Source organism: Oryctolagus cuniculus, chromosome 4 (assembly GCF_964237555.1).
Source record: "Oryctolagus cuniculus chromosome 4, mOryCun1.1, whole genome shotgun sequence".
NCBI lineage: Eukaryota > Metazoa > Chordata > Mammalia > Lagomorpha > Leporidae > Oryctolagus > Oryctolagus cuniculus.
Window position 1 is genome coordinate 13256861 of NC_091435.1, and position 17074 is coordinate 13273934.

At 50.3% G+C, this 17074-nt stretch overlaps 1 long non-coding RNA gene across 1 annotated transcript in view; it reads right to left on the reverse strand.

The window, feature by feature from the left end:
- Nucleotides 1–3206: 3206 nt before the first annotated feature.
- Nucleotides 3207–17074, reverse strand: part of LOC103350601 (collagen alpha-1(I) chain) — a 31183-nt gene continuing 17315 nt past the window's right edge. Inside the window, exons 5-6 of the long non-coding RNA XR_007908992.2 lie at nt 3797–3853; nt 3207–3509 (exon numbers count right to left, since the gene is read on the reverse strand). This is a non-coding gene — a long non-coding RNA (collagen alpha-1(I) chain). The remainder of the gene's footprint in view (nt 3510–3796; nt 3854–17074) is intronic.

Here is a 17074-nt window from a genome sequence, read left to right on the forward strand (position 1 = left end):
TATGGGTTTTGCAACTACAGGAACCTCCTGCCCTCCACCCCCCCAGCTCCCACTCCCGTCAAATATGGCACAAAGAGCTTGCTGTCACCATCGGGACGAGGCACATCGGATTCTTGACCGCCTCCCTTGACTGCAGCGGGGAGGGCTGCTTGGGATCAAGTACAAAGGTGCCTTCCAGCTCCAGGATCCTCCACTCACACATTTTGCAAAATGGGTTCTGTGGGGACGCTGATATGAGAATTAGGGGGACGATGTCGCTGTGGCCAAGCACATTTGAGAAACGCTGCCTTCAGGGAAGTGATGTACCTTTCTTTCTTTCTTTCCTGCCGGGCTTCTTGGAGCTGTTCACATGCACTGTCGATCTGCAGGGCAGGCAGCGGGGACGCGGGTCCCAGCTGTGAGATTAAGGAATCTTTCATGCTAGGAAGCTTCACAGTTTACCGAATAGCCCTGGAAAATCCTGAGCCAGTTCATCTTCCCTCCAGACAGGCCCAGCTTCCCAGACATGTGATCGTCATAGGTGGGGCTGTCACCCTGGGTTGAAGACTACACTGTTGCCATCTCAAAATTCTGAACAGGGGGTCCACATTATGAGTTTATCCTGGGCCCTGAGAACAGTGCAGCTGGCCCTGTCTGTGGATACCCCAGAAGAGGAAATGAGGGGGCTCTTCCTGGTCTCCTTTTTCTCTGGGCTCTGAGTCTTCTCTCTCACTGCTCACTTTCTTCTCCATCGCTTCCTGCTGCTCCTCTTCTCCTGGCCACTTCCTGTTCTTCTCCCTTCCCTTGCCCACTTTCTCTTCCACTTCCCGGCAAAGGAGCTCTTTTCCAGCTGGGTTTTTTTTTAATTTTTTTTATTTTTTTATTTTTGGACAGGCAGAGTGGACAGTGAGAGAGAGAGAGACAGAGAGAAAGGTCTTCCTTTGCCGTTGGTTCACCCTCCAATGGCCGCCGCGGCCAGCGCGCTGCGGCCGGCGCACCGCGCTGATCCGGTGGCAGGAGCCAGGAGCCAGGTGCTTTTCCTGGTCTCCCGTGGGGTGCAGGGCCCAAGCACCTGGGCCATCCTCCACTGCACTCCCGGGCCACAGCAGAGGGCTGGCCTGGAAGAGGGGCAACCGGGACAGAATCCGGCGCCCCGACCGGGACTAGAACCCGGTGTGCCGGCGCCGCTAGGCGGAGGATTAGCCTAGTGAGCCGCGGCGCCGGCCTCCAGCTGGGTTTTATAAACCCAAGGGGCAATAGTCTCCCTGCTTCCTTATTCCCTTTGGGGGCTTTTAATTATGGGAAGAGTCCACGTACAGGGATCTTCAAAAAGTTTGTGGAAAGTGGGTATTATAAAAAAACATGTGTGACTCCATCTTTTTTTTTTTTTTTTAACTTGACAGATAGAGTTAGACAGGGAGAGAGAAGACAGAGAGAAAGGTTTTCCTTCCGTTGGTTCACCCCCTAAATGGCAGCTATAGGCCGCTACAGCCGGAGCTAAGTCGATCCGAAGCCAGGAGTCAGGCGCTTCCTCCTAGTCTCCCATGCAGGTGCAGGGGCCCAAGCACTTGGGCCATCCTCCACTGCCTTCCCAGGCCACAGCAGAGAGCTGGATTGGAAAAGGAGCAACCGGGACTAGAACCCGGCACCCATATGGGATGCCGGCTCTGCAGGCGGAGGATTAACCAAGTGAGCCACGGCACGGCCCGTGACTCCACCTTTAAAAATTTATTTTCGAGGCTAGAGCTGTGGAGCAGCAAGTTAAAGCCTCTGCCTGCAGTGCTGGCATCCCATATGGGCAGTGGTTCAAGTCCTGGCAGCTCCACTTCTGATCCAGCTCTCTACTATGGCCTGAGAAAGCATTAGAAGATAGCCCAAGTCCTTGGGCCCCTGCACCCACGTGGAGACCTGGAAGAAGCTCCTGGCTCCTGGCTTTAGGTCAGCACAGCTCCGGCCATTGCAGCCATCTGGGGAGTGAACCAGTGGTTGGAAGACACCTCTCTCTCTCTCTCTCTCTCTCTTTCTGCCTCTGCCTCTCTGTAACTCTGCCTTTCAACTAAATAAACAAATCTTAAAAAATAATAAATAAAATAAAAATTCATTTTCATGGGGCTGGCACTGTGGCATAGTGGGCTAAGCCTCTATCTGTGTTGCCAGAATCCAATATGGGCGCCGGTTCTAGTCCCAGCTGCTCCTCTTTCAATCCAGCTCTCTGCTATGGCCCGGAAGATGGCCCAAGTCCTTGGGCCCCTGCACCCATGTAGGAGACCTGGAAGAAGTTCCTAGCTCCTGGCTCCTAGCTCCTGGCTTCTGATCTGCCGAGCTCTTGAACCAGCAGATAGAAGACATTTATCTCTATCTGTATCTCTATTTCTCCCTCTCTGTCTGTAACTCTACCTCTCAAATAAATAAGTAAAAAGAAAGTACACTTTCATTTTATTTAGAGGCAGAGAGAGAGAGAGAGAGAGAGAGGTTTTCTACCTGTTGGTTCAGTCCTCAAATACCTGCAATGGCTAAGATTGAGAAAGGCTGAAGCCTGGAGCCAGGAACTCACCCTGGTCTCCCATGTGGATGGCAGGAATCCAACTGCTTGAGCCATCACTACTACCTCCCTGGGTGGGCATTAACAGGAAGCTAAAATCAGAAGCAAAGCCAGGACTCAAACCCCCACCCTTTGATATGTCCCAAACAGCTATGCCAAATGCCCATCCTTCCCCCACCCCCAACATTTTTTTGCCTCAGAATAAACTTATTTAAAAAAATTTTTTTTTTAATTTTATAGAAAGCTTTGGGGCTGGCACCGTGGCACAGTAGGTTAATCCTCTGCCTGTGGCGCCTGCATCCCATATGGGTCCCGGTTCTAGTCCTGGCTGCCCCTCTTCCAATTCAGCTCTCTGCTAGGGCCTGGGAAGGCAGTGGAAGGTGGCCTGAGTGCTTGGGCCCCTGCACTTGCATGGGAGACCAGGAAGAATTTCCAGGTTCCTGGCTTCAGATTGGCGCCGCTCCAGCCGTTGTGGCCATCTGGGGAGTGAACCAACGGAAGGAAGACCTTTCTCTATCTCCCTCTTGCTGGCTGTAACTCTACCTCTCAAATAAATAAAATATTTTAAAAAAGAAAGCCTTTATTCAATAAATATAAATTTCATAGGTACAACTTTTAGATTATAGCGGTTCTCGCTCCCATACCTGCCCTCCCACCCCAAACCATCCCACCTCCTACTCCCTCTCCCATCCCATTCTTCATTAAGATTTGTTTTTAGTTATCTTTATATACAGAAGATCAACTCTAAGTAAAGATTTTGACAGTTTGCACCCACATGACACACAACATAAAAGGTACTGTGTGAAGACTGTAAACGTACTTTTAATTCCTCTTTCCCACGAACTTTTTCCTGGTGCTTTATCAAAGGTTCACAGTTTGGAGGGACGGTCATGGTCGCTGAGTCATGCTGTGGAAACAGTGCTGGATGTGAGCACTCTGCTCCGAGCGCGGCTGCCTTCTCTCGTGTCCGGGTGTTAGGGAGGGAAGCCTGGGACATAGTGGAAAGCAGTCAGACTGTGCATTTCCCTGGTGACTCAAGCAGCACTTTCTGGGACTAACAATCTGCTGTCTAGACAGGGTAAAACAACATGCTGCTGTACCCTCTTCTGACAGCTAAAAGAAGGCATCGGCTTAGTGACCTCCGGGAACCGCAAGGAAAGAACCAGAACTGGAGGGGGGCCCCAGGCTCCCTGAGGTCACAAGGAGGCAAACTTTGGGGCCCCAGAGCCCTCACAGACCGCCCCCATCCCCATCTCATTCACCTTTCTCCTTTACCTTCTGTCTTTGTCAAGGCCTCTTTCATTGCAAGTGACATAAACTCAGCTCAACCCACTGGAAGGAAAAAAGGAAATACCTTAGTTCCTCCTAACCGCGCAATGTAAGTAAGGTAGAGTTGAATTCAGGGGCCCACGCAAGGCCATGTGGACCTGTTTCCTGGCGCTCCTTCTCTGTGACCCCTGCTTGCCTCTGGGTCATGCTCTCACTCACAGGCAACATCATCCCTGACATCTCTCAGCTGTCACTTGCTTCACGCTTATGCTCTTTCACCTGTCAATCCACCAAGACCCCCACAGCAAACCTGGAGGGCAGCAGGGAATGGCCCTGCCAGAGGATGACTCACACCTTACAAAGTCACCGCCCCTCCTCGCCACCCCCACCCCAGCAACCACAGGCACCTGGAGAGGCCAGTGGCCTCTGATGGGCCTGGGGTGGGTCCTGAGCCCACCACATGTAGCGCTGGAATGGACTCCGGCACCCTCATGCAGCATGGGTACTTTGAGAGAGGGGTTCCTAATACTCAAAGAGGGGGGCCCTCAGTGACTGTACTTTCTCAGTCTTGTTCATCAACCCCGTCATCCCCTGCTCTGCTGACATCTGCCTCTGGGCCTTTGTCCTTCTCTCCCTTTCCCCAGTATACTCTGGCCTCGTGGGTGCTCAGATAGTGCTTTAGGGGCTCTGTGGGAGGGGCGATGGGACCCAGGTGACCTTCCATGGGCAGGCAGATGGAGTGTGGAATTGTGACGAGTTGGCGCTATGCTAGCCACTTGGAGTCAGCACTTTTAGGGAGCACTGCGCTAAGTGGCAGGTGAGTTAGCACAAACCTGGGGCTAGAGGGCAAGGACTGGAGGACATCTCAGAGAGCCAAAAGCAGCTAAGCCTGTCTGCTCACTCCTCCAGCTCCACAGCAGGCTGCTGTCCTCTGATGGCCCTCCCCGCTCTGGGGAAAGATGACCATCCAGCCTGTGTTGACATTGGGTAGCTTCCATGCCCTCCATTACGCTACACCCTTGGTGTCTCCTTGCCCAGTTTTTCAGAAAGAGAGAATGCCTCTGGTCCCTGGCCAGGAAGTGTGTTGGTTCTCCCATTGGACCAGTGATGAGTCCATCAGGGTCTGGCCACTCAGGCCATGGGTGGGGAGCAGGTCTGAGAGGAGGGGTTGTGGGCAGCTGTCTTACAGGTTAATGAATTAAAGCTCAGAGAAGTTTAATGACTCATGAAGGCCTCCCAGCCAGCGAGAGGTGAAGGTTGGCTTCCAAGTCAGTGGCTTGGCCACTGCTTCCTCCTATCTGTGATGAAAGACTCATGTCCTCAGCTCTAAGTGTGACCAGGAAAGAGGCTGGGTTCTGGTGGACCTGTATGCTTTGGTTTCAATAGAATTTGTCTCCTCTGCACTCATGTTGGAGCTTAATCCCCATGGTGATGTATCTAGTGGGTGCAAACAATGCAACTGTGGGGTTTGGGGGCCATGATTAGGATTAGAGGAGGTCCTCAGGGTAGAACCCCCAAGACTGAAACCTGTTGGCTTTGTAAGAAGAAGGAGAGAGACCAAAAGAGACACACACATGCGTGCTCCCCATCTGTCTCCATGGGATGCCCCGCTCTGCCAGCAAGGACGCCGAGGCAACTCCTTGCTCTTCAATGAGAACTGTGAGCCTAGAAAAAAGCTCTTTATTTGTAATTTATCCAGTCTGTGCTTATGTTCTTAGCAACCAGAAAATGGACCAAGATACTGTGGTAAGCATTGAATGTCTACACTCAAGTGGAGAGAACCTAAAGCCTTTGGGTTATACTGGCCTGGCCTCACTGACCATCAGGGACACAGGGGTGGAAACTGATGGCAGGGTAAGGGGGAGGGTCCAGAAAGGATGGAAAGAAATGGAATAAAATGGAGAAAAGGGGCCGGCACCTTTGCTCAATAGGCTAATCCTCCACCTGCAGCACTGGCACACCGGGTTCTAGTCCCAGTCAGGGTGCCGGATTCTATCCCGGCTGCTCCTCTTCCAGGCCAGCTCTCTGCTGTGGCCCAGGAGTGCAGTGGAGGATGGCCCAGGTCCTTGGGCCCTGCACCTGCATGGGAGACCAGGAGAAGCACCTGGCTCCTGGCATCGGATCAGCGCGGTGTGCCAGCCGTGGCGGCCATTGGGGGTGAACCAACGGCAAAGGAAGACCTTTCCCTCTCTCTCTCTCTTTCTCTCTCTCTCTCACTGTCCATTCTGCCTGTCAAAAAAAAAAAATGGAGAAAAGGATGCTCAGAAATAGCCAGTCAGGGAAGACTTGGTCCACATGTTGACATTATGGACTGTGCTTCCTGCTCTACTATGTTGTAAGAAATTCCGGAACAGTGCACTGTGTAGGCATTACATTGAAAATGAATGGAAGGAAGTCCTCCACTTGCTGCCTAAGTAAACATTAAGTCCAAAGACTCTGTTATACTCAGAGACATTAGGAAATATGCTACATACGACTTGGATTGAACAGCCACACAATTGACAAGTTCAAAACCAGCTGATGGCTCTATTGAAAATTATTACATAAGAAAGTTCTTTTCCAAATTGTAGATAAGCATCTTATTTTTTGCTGTATGAAATTGATTCTGCTTCCCAAAACTCTTTATCAATTAGGACTGTTGGACTGTTCTTAGCTATTCATGGTAGAATATCTCATCAAGGGGCTGGTGCTGTGGTGTAGAACATTAGGCCACCACCTGCAATGCCAGCATCCCATATGGGCACTAGTTCAAGTCTCAGGGGCTCCATTTCTAATCCAGCTCCTTGATAATGCACCTGGGAAAGTAGAGGAAGATGGTTCAAGTGCTTGAGCCCCTGCCACCCACATGGGAGACCTGGAAGAAGCTCCTGGTCCTGGCTTCAGCCTGGCCCAGCCCTGGCCACGGGCCGTTTGGGGAGTTAACCAGCAGATGGAAAATTCTTTCTCTTTCTCTCTCCCTCTCTCTCTCTCTCAACCTTTCACACAAATAAATAAATATTTTTTAAAAAAGACTGCCTCATCAAAATCAGTTCAGAGGGGCTGGCTTTGTTAAGGTTAAACCACTATCTGTGACACTATCATCAGTTATTGGAGCGCTGGGAGCCCTGGTTGCTGAAATTCCCATCCAGCTCCCTGCTAATGCACCTGGGAAACTAGTGGAAGACGGCCTGGGTGCTTGGGCCCCTGCCATCCATGTGGGAGAGCCAGATGGAGCTCTTGGCTCCTGGCTTCGGCATGGACCATTTCAGGCATGGCAGCCATGTGGGAAGTGAACCACCAGATGGAAGATTCTCTGTATCTAGTGCTTCCTCTGTCTCTCTTCCACAATCTCTCAATAAAAGGCTGGAGGATGGGGCCAGCGCTGTGGTACAGCAGTAAAGCTGCCACCTGCAGTGCCAGCATACCATATGGGCGCTGGTTTGAGTCCCCGCTGCTCCACTTCTGATCCAGCTCTCTGCATGGCCTGGGAAAGCAGTAGAAGATGGCCCACGTCCTTGGGCCCCTGCACCCGTGCATGGGAGAGCTGGAAGAAGCTCCTGGCTCCTGGCTAAGGATCGCGCAGCTCTGGCCGTTGCGGCCAACTGGGGAGTGAACCAGCGGATGGAAGACCCCCCCCCCCCGCCTCCTCTCCTCTCTCTGTGTAACTCTGACTCTCAAATAAATAAAGAATTTTTTTTTTTTTTTCAAAAAGGCTGGAGGTGTGCCGTTCCAGGGATGGTCCTGATGATCCATTGTGTCATCCAGCATCCAGGTTCTATTTTTCAGTTCACTCTTAGAGGTTTGTTTTTTCCTTTTGGAAATGTTACCTCCAGCTCCAACATGGCTGCCCAGCTCCAGAAGAGAGGGGAAGAGTGGGGCCAGCATCCTAGTGTGCTCTGGGTTGCTGTGACAGAACACTTGTGCCTGCATAATGTATAAAGGAAACACTTTAATCTGGCTTACGATTGTGGTGGCTGGTGGGTCCTAACAGCACAGGCTGGCATTTGGTGGCAGCTTCTGGCTGCAGAGAGTGAGAGGGAGGTTTCAGACTCACCTGATAATGATCCATTCTGACTGTTGCCTATCCAGTCCTAGGGGAGCAAGAACTTGCTCCCATGAGCAAAGCATCCATCCCTTTAAAGGCCCCAGTACCTATCATAGTCCCCACCAGCCAACACTTCCCTGTGGGACCCAGCCTCAGTAGGAGTTATGCTGGGGACAAATCACATTCACACCACAACCACTAAGCTCTGTTTTTGCAGCTATTCTTTTTTTTTTTTTTATCAGTTTTTTAAAAGCCATTTCCTAGAAGCATCTGGCAGATTGGCCCCATCTTGATAATGAGGCTGGGGTAGCTTCAAGGGAAGCCAGGCTGGAGCTGTCTAGCTGTCCATCAAACTGGAAGAGGGAGCTCTTTAGCCCAGCCGTGCATTGTCCCTTGGGGAGAGGCCTGGATTTTGAGCATGCTACCACCTGAGCACCATTCCTCTGCCATTACCGTGGTGAGAAGAGAGCAGCCACTTGGAATGTATTTTACCCTCACTCACCTGTATTAAGGATACTGTTTTAATAGTGCACCTCCTCCTAGTGGGACAGACAATGCTGCAGGCTTTGCTCCAGTGATTGGCTCATGTGCCTGAACAGTCCTAACTGACTTGGTTAAGATTTAGAGTAATGGGCCCATGTTGTGGCCCAAGGGGTTAAGCTGCCTCCTGTGATGCTAACATCCCATATTGGAGTGTCAGCTCAAGTCCTGGCTGTTCTGTTTCTGATCCAACTCCCTGCAAATGCACCTGGGAAAGTAGTTGGAGAATGGCTCAAGTACTTGGACCCCTGCCACCCATGTGGAACCCCTGGATGGGATTCTAGGTTCCCGATTTCAGCCTGGCCAGCCCTAGCTATTGCAGCCATTTGGGGACTAAACCAGCGGGTGGAAGATCTCCTTATCTCTCCTTCTCTCTGTCACTCTGCCTTTCAAATAAATAAAAATATATCTTTTAAAAAAGAGATTTGGAATAAGTCACATTTCAACAGGAATCACCAGGGAATACATGAAAGCTACTATTCGAACCAGCCACTTAACTTGAATAGCTTGGGTCTGTGGAAATAGTCTTTAGCATAAAGAGCAATTATTTTTAAATGACATTTCTCATGGTGGGTTCACATTAAAGACCCTGATCCCTAACAAACATGTAATTACTCTGTAACGTGTCACCAATGTCACTGAGGTTGGTTTCTTTATGAATGAAGGTGCTGCTCACATCCACCAGCACCAATTACATGGTGGCTGGGCTGGCAGGGGCATACTGCATTGAGTTTGATTTTTTTTCTATTCACTTTCAAATTCACATTTGCTACATGTCAAAGTGTGTATAATTGAGATATTAGTTTATTTTGGGTCAAATAGCAGGTTCTCTGATTTGTTGATATTGAAACCAAAGGGGAATAACTTTGAAATCAAGCTCACGGTGCTGTTATTCAGAGCCTAGTGGCTGAAAGCTGAGTGAGGATCTTGCACCTTGTCTGGGGACTGATCCCTTGAAGGGATCTAGGCTTAGTATGTCCAAATGTCTGATGACTGATCCCTTGAAGGGATCTAGGCTTAGTATGTCCAAATGTTCTGATCATTCCAGAGAAACCAGAAATCTGGAGTTTTATGGGGAGATTTTTATGATTATTACTAACAATAAAGTATCAACATTCTTAGCACTGAGAGTCAAATCAGGACAGAATTATGGGCCTGGCTCAGAGAAAGCCTGAACTGATGTACCTTGTTTGAGAGGTGAGGTCAGGGAGGATCAGAAATGAAGGCACAAGTCCAAAAGGACAAACATTTGCTGGGCCGCCCAGGGTCCATATGGGCACTCGTTGAAGGAGGGTGGCCTAAGAACAGCTGGTCACCTGGATCCTGACTCCCTCCTGAGTCCTGGAGAACTGACTGCTTTCAGTCATCAGCCTGCCTTGGGAACAGGTGCCACTCAAGAAACTGCCCCATCCAGCTTTGAGCTCCCTGTGGTGTTGTCCAAAGAGGCCTCTGCGAGAACAAATTGCAGTCCGACTTCTCCCTTGGCCCTCTTCCCTCACTTCTCTTCCCCGGCTGCTGTGGCTTGGATATGACTTGGGTGTGTGCTTTGAAGATTCCTGTGCTGGAAGCTTGGACCCAAGTGTGGTGGCCCTGGGAGGTGGTGAGGCCATTGGTGACACCTCCCTCAAGAGGGATTGTTGATCCTGGGGGGGGGACTCTGGTCATTTCTCCCAAGAGAGGGCTCGTAGAAAGTCAGGCCACCCCTGGAACATTGGCCCCTTTTGCATTTGGCTGTTGCTCCTTTTGTCTCTCTGCTGTTGTTACATAGCCAGAGGGCCCACACCAGCAGCCAGACAGAGAGGGGGGCTGCCCAATTTTGGACTTTCAGCCTCTAACTCTGTGAGCTAACTGCATCTCCTTTCTTCCCACATCATCCTGCTGTGGGTACCTTGTCCCAGCAGCAGCAGCAGATGACTGCTATACCTCCCTTATCCTTCCCTGCATGCTAACATTCTGTTCAGTTTCTGCCTCTCTTGGAACAGGAACTGGGACACTTGCCTCCTTTCTTGGCCTTTTTCCATGTCCCAATGTAAATATATTTTAATGAGCAAGCCCAACCTACTAGCAATATTTGACAGGGACATTTTCCCAACTACACTGAAGAATTTTTTTTTTTTTTTTGGACAGGCAGAGTTAGTGAGAGAGAGAGACAGAAAGGTCTTTCTTCTGTTGGTTCACCCCCCAAATGGCTGCTATGACTGGTGCACTGCACTGATCCAAAGCCAGGAGCCAGGTGCTTCCTCCTGGTCTCCCATGTGGGTACAGGGCCCAAGCACTTGGGCCATTCTCCACTGCCTTCCCAGGCCACAGCAAAGAGCTGGACTGGAAGAGGAGCAACCGGGACAGAACTGGCGCCCCAACTGGGACTAGAGCCCGGAGTACAGGCGCCGCAGGTGGAAGATTAACCAAGTGAGCCACAGCACTAGCCTAAAGAAGATTTTCTTTAAAAGATACAATTAGAGGGCGGTGTTGTAGCTTAGCAGGTTAAGGTGCTACTGCGATGCTGGCTTCCAACATGCACGGCAGTTGGAGTCCTGGCTGCTCCGCTTCCAATCCAGCTCCCTGCTAATGTACCTGGGAAAGCAGCAGAAGATGGCCCAAATACCTGGACTCCTGCACCCATGTGGGAGACCTGGATGAAACTCCTGACTTCAGCCTGGCCCAGCCTTGGCCATTGTGGCCACTGGGGGAGTGACCCAGGAGATGGAAGAGTCTCTCTCTTTCTCTCCTTCTCTCTCGGTGACTCTGCCTTTTAAATAAATAAATAAATCTTTAAAAAAAAAGTGTTTCACTGCCTACTAGGAGTTATTCTGGAATGATAAATGAAAGGAGAAAAAAAATAACAGCTAACCTTTTATATTTCCATTAGTTGGCCAACGAAATTCCACAGGCGTGACAGGTAAACGCAGGGGAAATGCCTGGGTGGCTATGGTTTATCATTTCTTAGCTACCGGTTTGTATGTTAGAAAACCGAGGTTTAACCAATTACAGGAAGTCATTTGCAGTACTGGACCCTGGAATGCTGCTGCTCACATTCTGTGTTTTGAGAGGATAAAAGCAACACTTGTGGGGGGCGGGGAGGAAAAAAACAAACTAGTGCTGAAAGGAGTGAATAATACAGCTCTTGAAGGGCACCTATGGGTGGGAGCAGAGTCACAGATGAGGAATAGTGGGGGGATATGTGAATGCAGTGAGAAAGAGGTCTACTCCCAAACCCAGGAAGCCTCTGCCTCAATGCCCTGGGCACAGCCCCCCCCCCCCCCCCCGCCCCGTTTCCTGCCCTGCTCTTTCTTGACATTAAAGCTCTAGAATCATCATCCCTCTTCTTGCTCAGGCTTTAAAAATTTCTTTTTTGGAAAGATTCATTTATTTCTTTGAAAGGCAGACTGAGAGAGACAGATCTTCCATCTGCTGGTTCACTTCCCAAATAATCATATTGACCAGGGATAGGCCAGGCCGAAGCCAGGAAGCAGGAGCCACATCCAGGTCTCCTACGTGGGCCATCCTCTCATTAGCAGGGAGGGAGCTGAATCAGAAGCAGAGCAGCATGTGGGATGTGGGCATCTCTGTATTAAGATTTCTAAGTGTTGCTTTTAAAAGCTTGAGAGTGGGGCTGGCGCAGTGGGTTAAGCCACCGCCTGCAATGCCAGCTCAAGTCCTGGCTGCTCCACTTCTGATGAGTCCCAGCTACTCTACTGCTAATGCACCTGGGAAAGCAGCAGAAGATGACCCAAGACCTTGGGTCCCTGCCACTCATGTTGGAGACACAGAGAAGGTTCCAGGCTCCTGGCTTTGGCATGTCTTGGCCTAGTTCTGGTGTTGTGACCATCTGAGGAGTGAACCAGCAGAGGGAAGATCTATTTCTATCTCCCCTTTTCTCTAACTCTGCCTTTCAAATAAATAAAGACATCTTGAAAGAAGGAAGGAAAGGAAAGGAGAGGAGAGGAGAGGAGAGGAGAGGAGAGGAGAGGAGAGGAGAGGAGAGACAAAAACTTTGGGAATGAGGTTCCAAATATTCAGCTGCAGTGTGTGTACCACTGATGCCATGTGGGAGATGTCATGAGATCTGGTGGACTCTCAGGGGAGGGATTGTGTCCCCCCACCCACATCCATGTGTTGAAGGTCTTGGGGGCATAGTAGGTTAAGCCTCTGCCTGAGGCACTGGCCTCCCGTTTGGACACCTGTTTGAGTCCCAGCTGCTCCCAGTGAATGACCTGGGAAATCAGTGGAAGATGGCCCAAGGGCTTGGGTTCCTGCATCCATGATGGAGACCCGGAAGAAGCTCCTGGCTCCTGGCTTTGGATCAGTCTAGCTCCTGCCATTGCAGCCATTTGTAGAGTAAACCAGTGGATGAAAGACTATTTTAGGCCAGCACCGCAGCTCACTAGGCTAATCCTCCGCCTTGCGGCGCCGGCACCCAGGGTTCTAGTCCCAGTCGGGGCACCGGATTCTGTCCTGGTTGCTCCTCTTCCAGTCCAGCTCTTTGCTGTGGCCCGGGAGTGCAGTAGAGGATGGCCCAAGTGCTTGGGCCCTGCACCTGCATGGGAGACCAGGAGAAGCACCTGGCTCCTGGCTTTGGATCAGCTCCGCAGCGCTCCCGCTGCAGTGGCCACTGGAGGGTGAACCAAAGGAAAGAAGATCTTTCCCTTTCTCTCTCTCTCTCTCTCTCTCTCTCTCACTGTCCACTCTGCCTGTCAAAAAAAATTTTTAAAAATATTAATAAAAAAAAGACTCTTTCTGTCTCTGCCTCTCTCTGTCTATAACTCTGGCTCTCAGATAAATACATAAATCTTTAAGAAAAAAAAAGAACAAGGCCTAACGTCAGCCCCTTAGAGTAAGAGTAAGGTGTATTTTTTTTTTGACAGGCAGTGAGAGAGAGACAGAGAGAAAGGTCTTCCTTTGCCGTTGGTTCACCCTCCAATGGCCGCCACGGCTGGCGCACTGTGGCCGGCACACCGCGCTGATCCAATGGCAGGAGCCAGGTACTTATCCTGGTCTCCCATGCGGGTGCAGGGCCCAAGCACCTGGGCCATCCTCCACTGCACTCCCTGGCCACAGCAGAGAGCTGGCCTGGAAGAGGGGCAACTGGGACTAGAACCCGGTGTGCCAGCACCGCAAGGCAGAGGATTAGCCTAGTGAGCCGTGGCGCCGGCAAGAGTAAGGTGTATTTGGAGACAGGACCTTTCAAGAGGTGTATGAATGAAAATAAGACTGTTTAGCATGGGTCATCATTCAACCTGACGGTGTCCCTAACAAGAAAAGGAATTTTGGACACACACAGAGATGCCAGACCATGTGAGAACACAGTGAGAAGCTAGCTGTTTCCTTGAAGGAGCGAGGACTTTGGAGTGGGGACCCTTTTTTCTGGCAAGGGCCATTTGGATAGTTATGACATCATTCAGGGACCGTACAAAACCATCAAGTTAAAAATTAGCCTGCTACAGATTTACTGAATTTTGAGTCCCACCTGTAGTATTTCATGAGCCTTATGTGGCCCACGTACCCAGTGTTCGCCATCTTGGCCTTAGGAGCAGCCAAACATGCTGACAGCTTGATCTTGGACTGCCAGCCTCCAGAACTGTGGGGAAATGAATTTCTGCTATTTAAGGCACCCAGTCTATAATGTTTTTGTATGGCTTTCCTAGGAAAGAAATAGAGTGCTTAAAAATTCAAACCCAAGGGGTCTGGCGCCCTGGAACACTAGGTTAATCCTTCGCCTGTGGCGCTGGCATTCCATGTGGGCGCCAGTTCTAGTCCCGGTTGCTCCTCTTCCAGGCCAGCTCTTTGCTGTGGCCAGGGAGTGCAGTGGAGGATGGCCCAAGTGCTTGGGCCCTGCACCCGCATGGGAGACCAGGAGGAAGCACCTGGCTCCTGGCTTTGGATTGGCACAGCTCTGGCCATTGCAGCCACTTGGGGAGTGAAGCAGTGGAAGACCTCTTTCTCTGTCTCTTCCTCCTCACTGTCTGTAACTCTGCCTGTCAAATAAATAATAAAATCTTAAAAAAAAAATTCAAACTCAAGGTCTGCATCTTGCTAGGGGTTAAAATGTTGCTTAAACTGCCCACATCCCATGTGGGAGTGCCTGTGTTTGGTTCTCAGTTCTGATTCCTGACTCCAGCTTTCAGCTAATGTGCACTCTGAGAGGCAGCAAGTGATGGCTCAAGTAGTTAGGTGCCTCCCAATCATTTGGGTGACCTGGACTGAGTTCTGGCTTTAGCCCCAGTTTGGAGCTGTTGCAAGCATTTGAGGAGTGAAGGAACTAGCGGGTAAGAGTTCAGGGGCTGGTGTTTTGTGCAACAGTCAAGTTGCCACTTGAGAGGCTTACATCCCATGTAGCAGTGCTTTGTTTGAGTCCTGGCTCCTCTTCCAGTCCAGCTTCTTGCTAATGTACCCTGGGAGGCAGCAGGTGGCGGCTCAATTATTTGGGTCCCTGCTATCTATGTGGAAGACCCAGAATGAATTCCAGGATCCTGGCTGGCTTGTCTGGCCCAGCCCTGGTGGCTGTGGGCACCTGTGAGTGAATCAGTGGATAGAAGATCTCCATTTGTATTTCAATCTCTCTCTCTCTGCCTTGCTAATAAGATGAAAATAAGTGAAAAATGTATTTTAAAAACATAACAGAAGAAATTCATACTCAAATGTCCTCTGGAAAATTGCTCTTGCAATTTTAGCATGCTATTGTTAAGGGATGGATGTTATGATACCATGGGTTAAGTTGCCACTTGAGACACCTGCATTCCATATTGGAGTGCCTGGGGTTGAGCCCTGCCTCTGCCTCTGATCCAGCTTCCTGCTAACATGTATCTAGGGAAGCAGCAGATGATGTCTCAAGTACTTGGATCCCCTGCCATGCACATGGGAGACCTGGATGGAGTTTCTGGATCCTCTTGGCTTTGGCCCTGGCCTGGTCCCAGCTGTGAATCAGTGGATAGAAGATCTCTCTCTCTCTCTCCTTCTTTTTCTCTGTTGCTCTGCCTTTAAAGTAAATAAAAATAAATAAAATTTACAAAATACAGTGCCATCTGACTTGGAAACCTGAGCTGCCTCCTGACGAGTGGGCCGAGCTCAGCCCTGCACCTGCTGGCCTGGCTCCGGTGTCTCGGCTCCTGCTCTTCCCATTGCCCTTTCTCTACAACTCTATGTATTTCTGGAGCCTGGAGAAGTAGGGACTTCTCTGTTTTTGCACTCCTCCCTTTCTTCCAGTCCCAGCTGGGTTGAGTTGCAGGGAGCAGGCTGCTCGAAGTGTTTGTAAAATCAGCACGACTCATCAGTGTGCATCCCTGCTTTCTAAAAAGAGAGCTGAGGACGACTGTGTGGCCCTGTGGGAGAGGGCAGACACACCCTCGGGGAAGCCAGGAAGGTGGGGTCAGGACAAGCAATGAGGCAGTTTTTGTGTCTATGCCTCCTAAATTCTCCCAATCCTGCATTTTATTCCTCCAAAGTTGAGTCATTTTCTGCCTACGGGCAGGTCTAGGCCATAAAAACTCAAAGACACAGTCAAGGGCAGATCCTAAAGAGCTCTCTCAAGGGCAGAGCTGTCCCCAGCTCCCTCCAGCACAGTGTAGTAGGTGTCATAGACAAGTTGTGAGTGCCGGCTCTGAACACAGATTCTGATTGGGAAACTGAGGAAGAAAGGGCTAGGAAAAAAAGACCAGAGATCCATTCTTGGAGAATTTCTCATTACTCTTTTTGACCTTGGACAAGTCACTTGGTTTCTCTCTCTCTCTCTCTCTCTCTCTCTCTCTCTCTCTCTCTTTTAAAGATTTATTTATTTACTTATTTATTTGAGAGAGAGAGAGAGAGAGAGAGAGAGAGAGAGAAAGAGAGAATCTTCCATCTGCTGGTTCACTCCCCAGATGGCTGCAACAGGGCTGGGAAAAGCTTAAGCCAGGAGCCAGGAGCTTCTTCCAGGTCACCTATGTGAGTGTCAGGCCCCAAACACTTGAGTCATGTTCTGCTGCTTTCCCCCAGACCATCAGCAGGGAGCTAGATCTGAAGTGGAACAATCAGGACACAAACCCGCACCCATCTGGGTTGCTTGCATTGCAGACAGCGGCTTCACTGGCTATAGAATCTATATTGGAAAGCTGATGAGACTATGGAATGGAACATGGGAGCAGAAAGTGCATACTGTAATACCACACATGTTGCTGGTGACCAGTGAAGGAAGCAGAGGCTCCTCTGAGGAGGTGGCAACCTGAACTGGCCTTGAAGGGTAAGCAGAGTCACCCACACTGGGCAAAGAAGAACCCAGGTGGAAGGAGGTACTGTGGGCAGGGGCTTGGGGAGGAGGCCTGGGTCATTCTCTGCAGATGAGCAAGTGGTGAGTTTGGGAGCCTTTTGGGAAATCAGGTACATGGATTGGGTCAATGACAGGAACAATAAATTGGCCTCACGCCCTATCTTGTGGAGACTTTTCAGAGAGTGAGGGGGGTAGAAAGAGGAAGTGGAAGGACTAGTTAGAAAGCTGTTGAAATTCCCCGAAGATGGGTGGAGCTTGGGCAGGAGCCAGCGCAGGGGGGGCTCCACAGTCCTCCTGAAGGTAGTTCTAGTCACAGCTGGGGCATTCACTAGATGAGGGGTAAGGGGAGTTAGGGAAACACTTGCCTCCTGTTTTTGCAGCCTGGGTAATTCCTGTAGATGGTGAGGCCAGGAACTACCTGGGAAACAGGAGACCAGTGAGACTTGTTTAGGGAATGTGGTGGAGCAGATACAAAGAG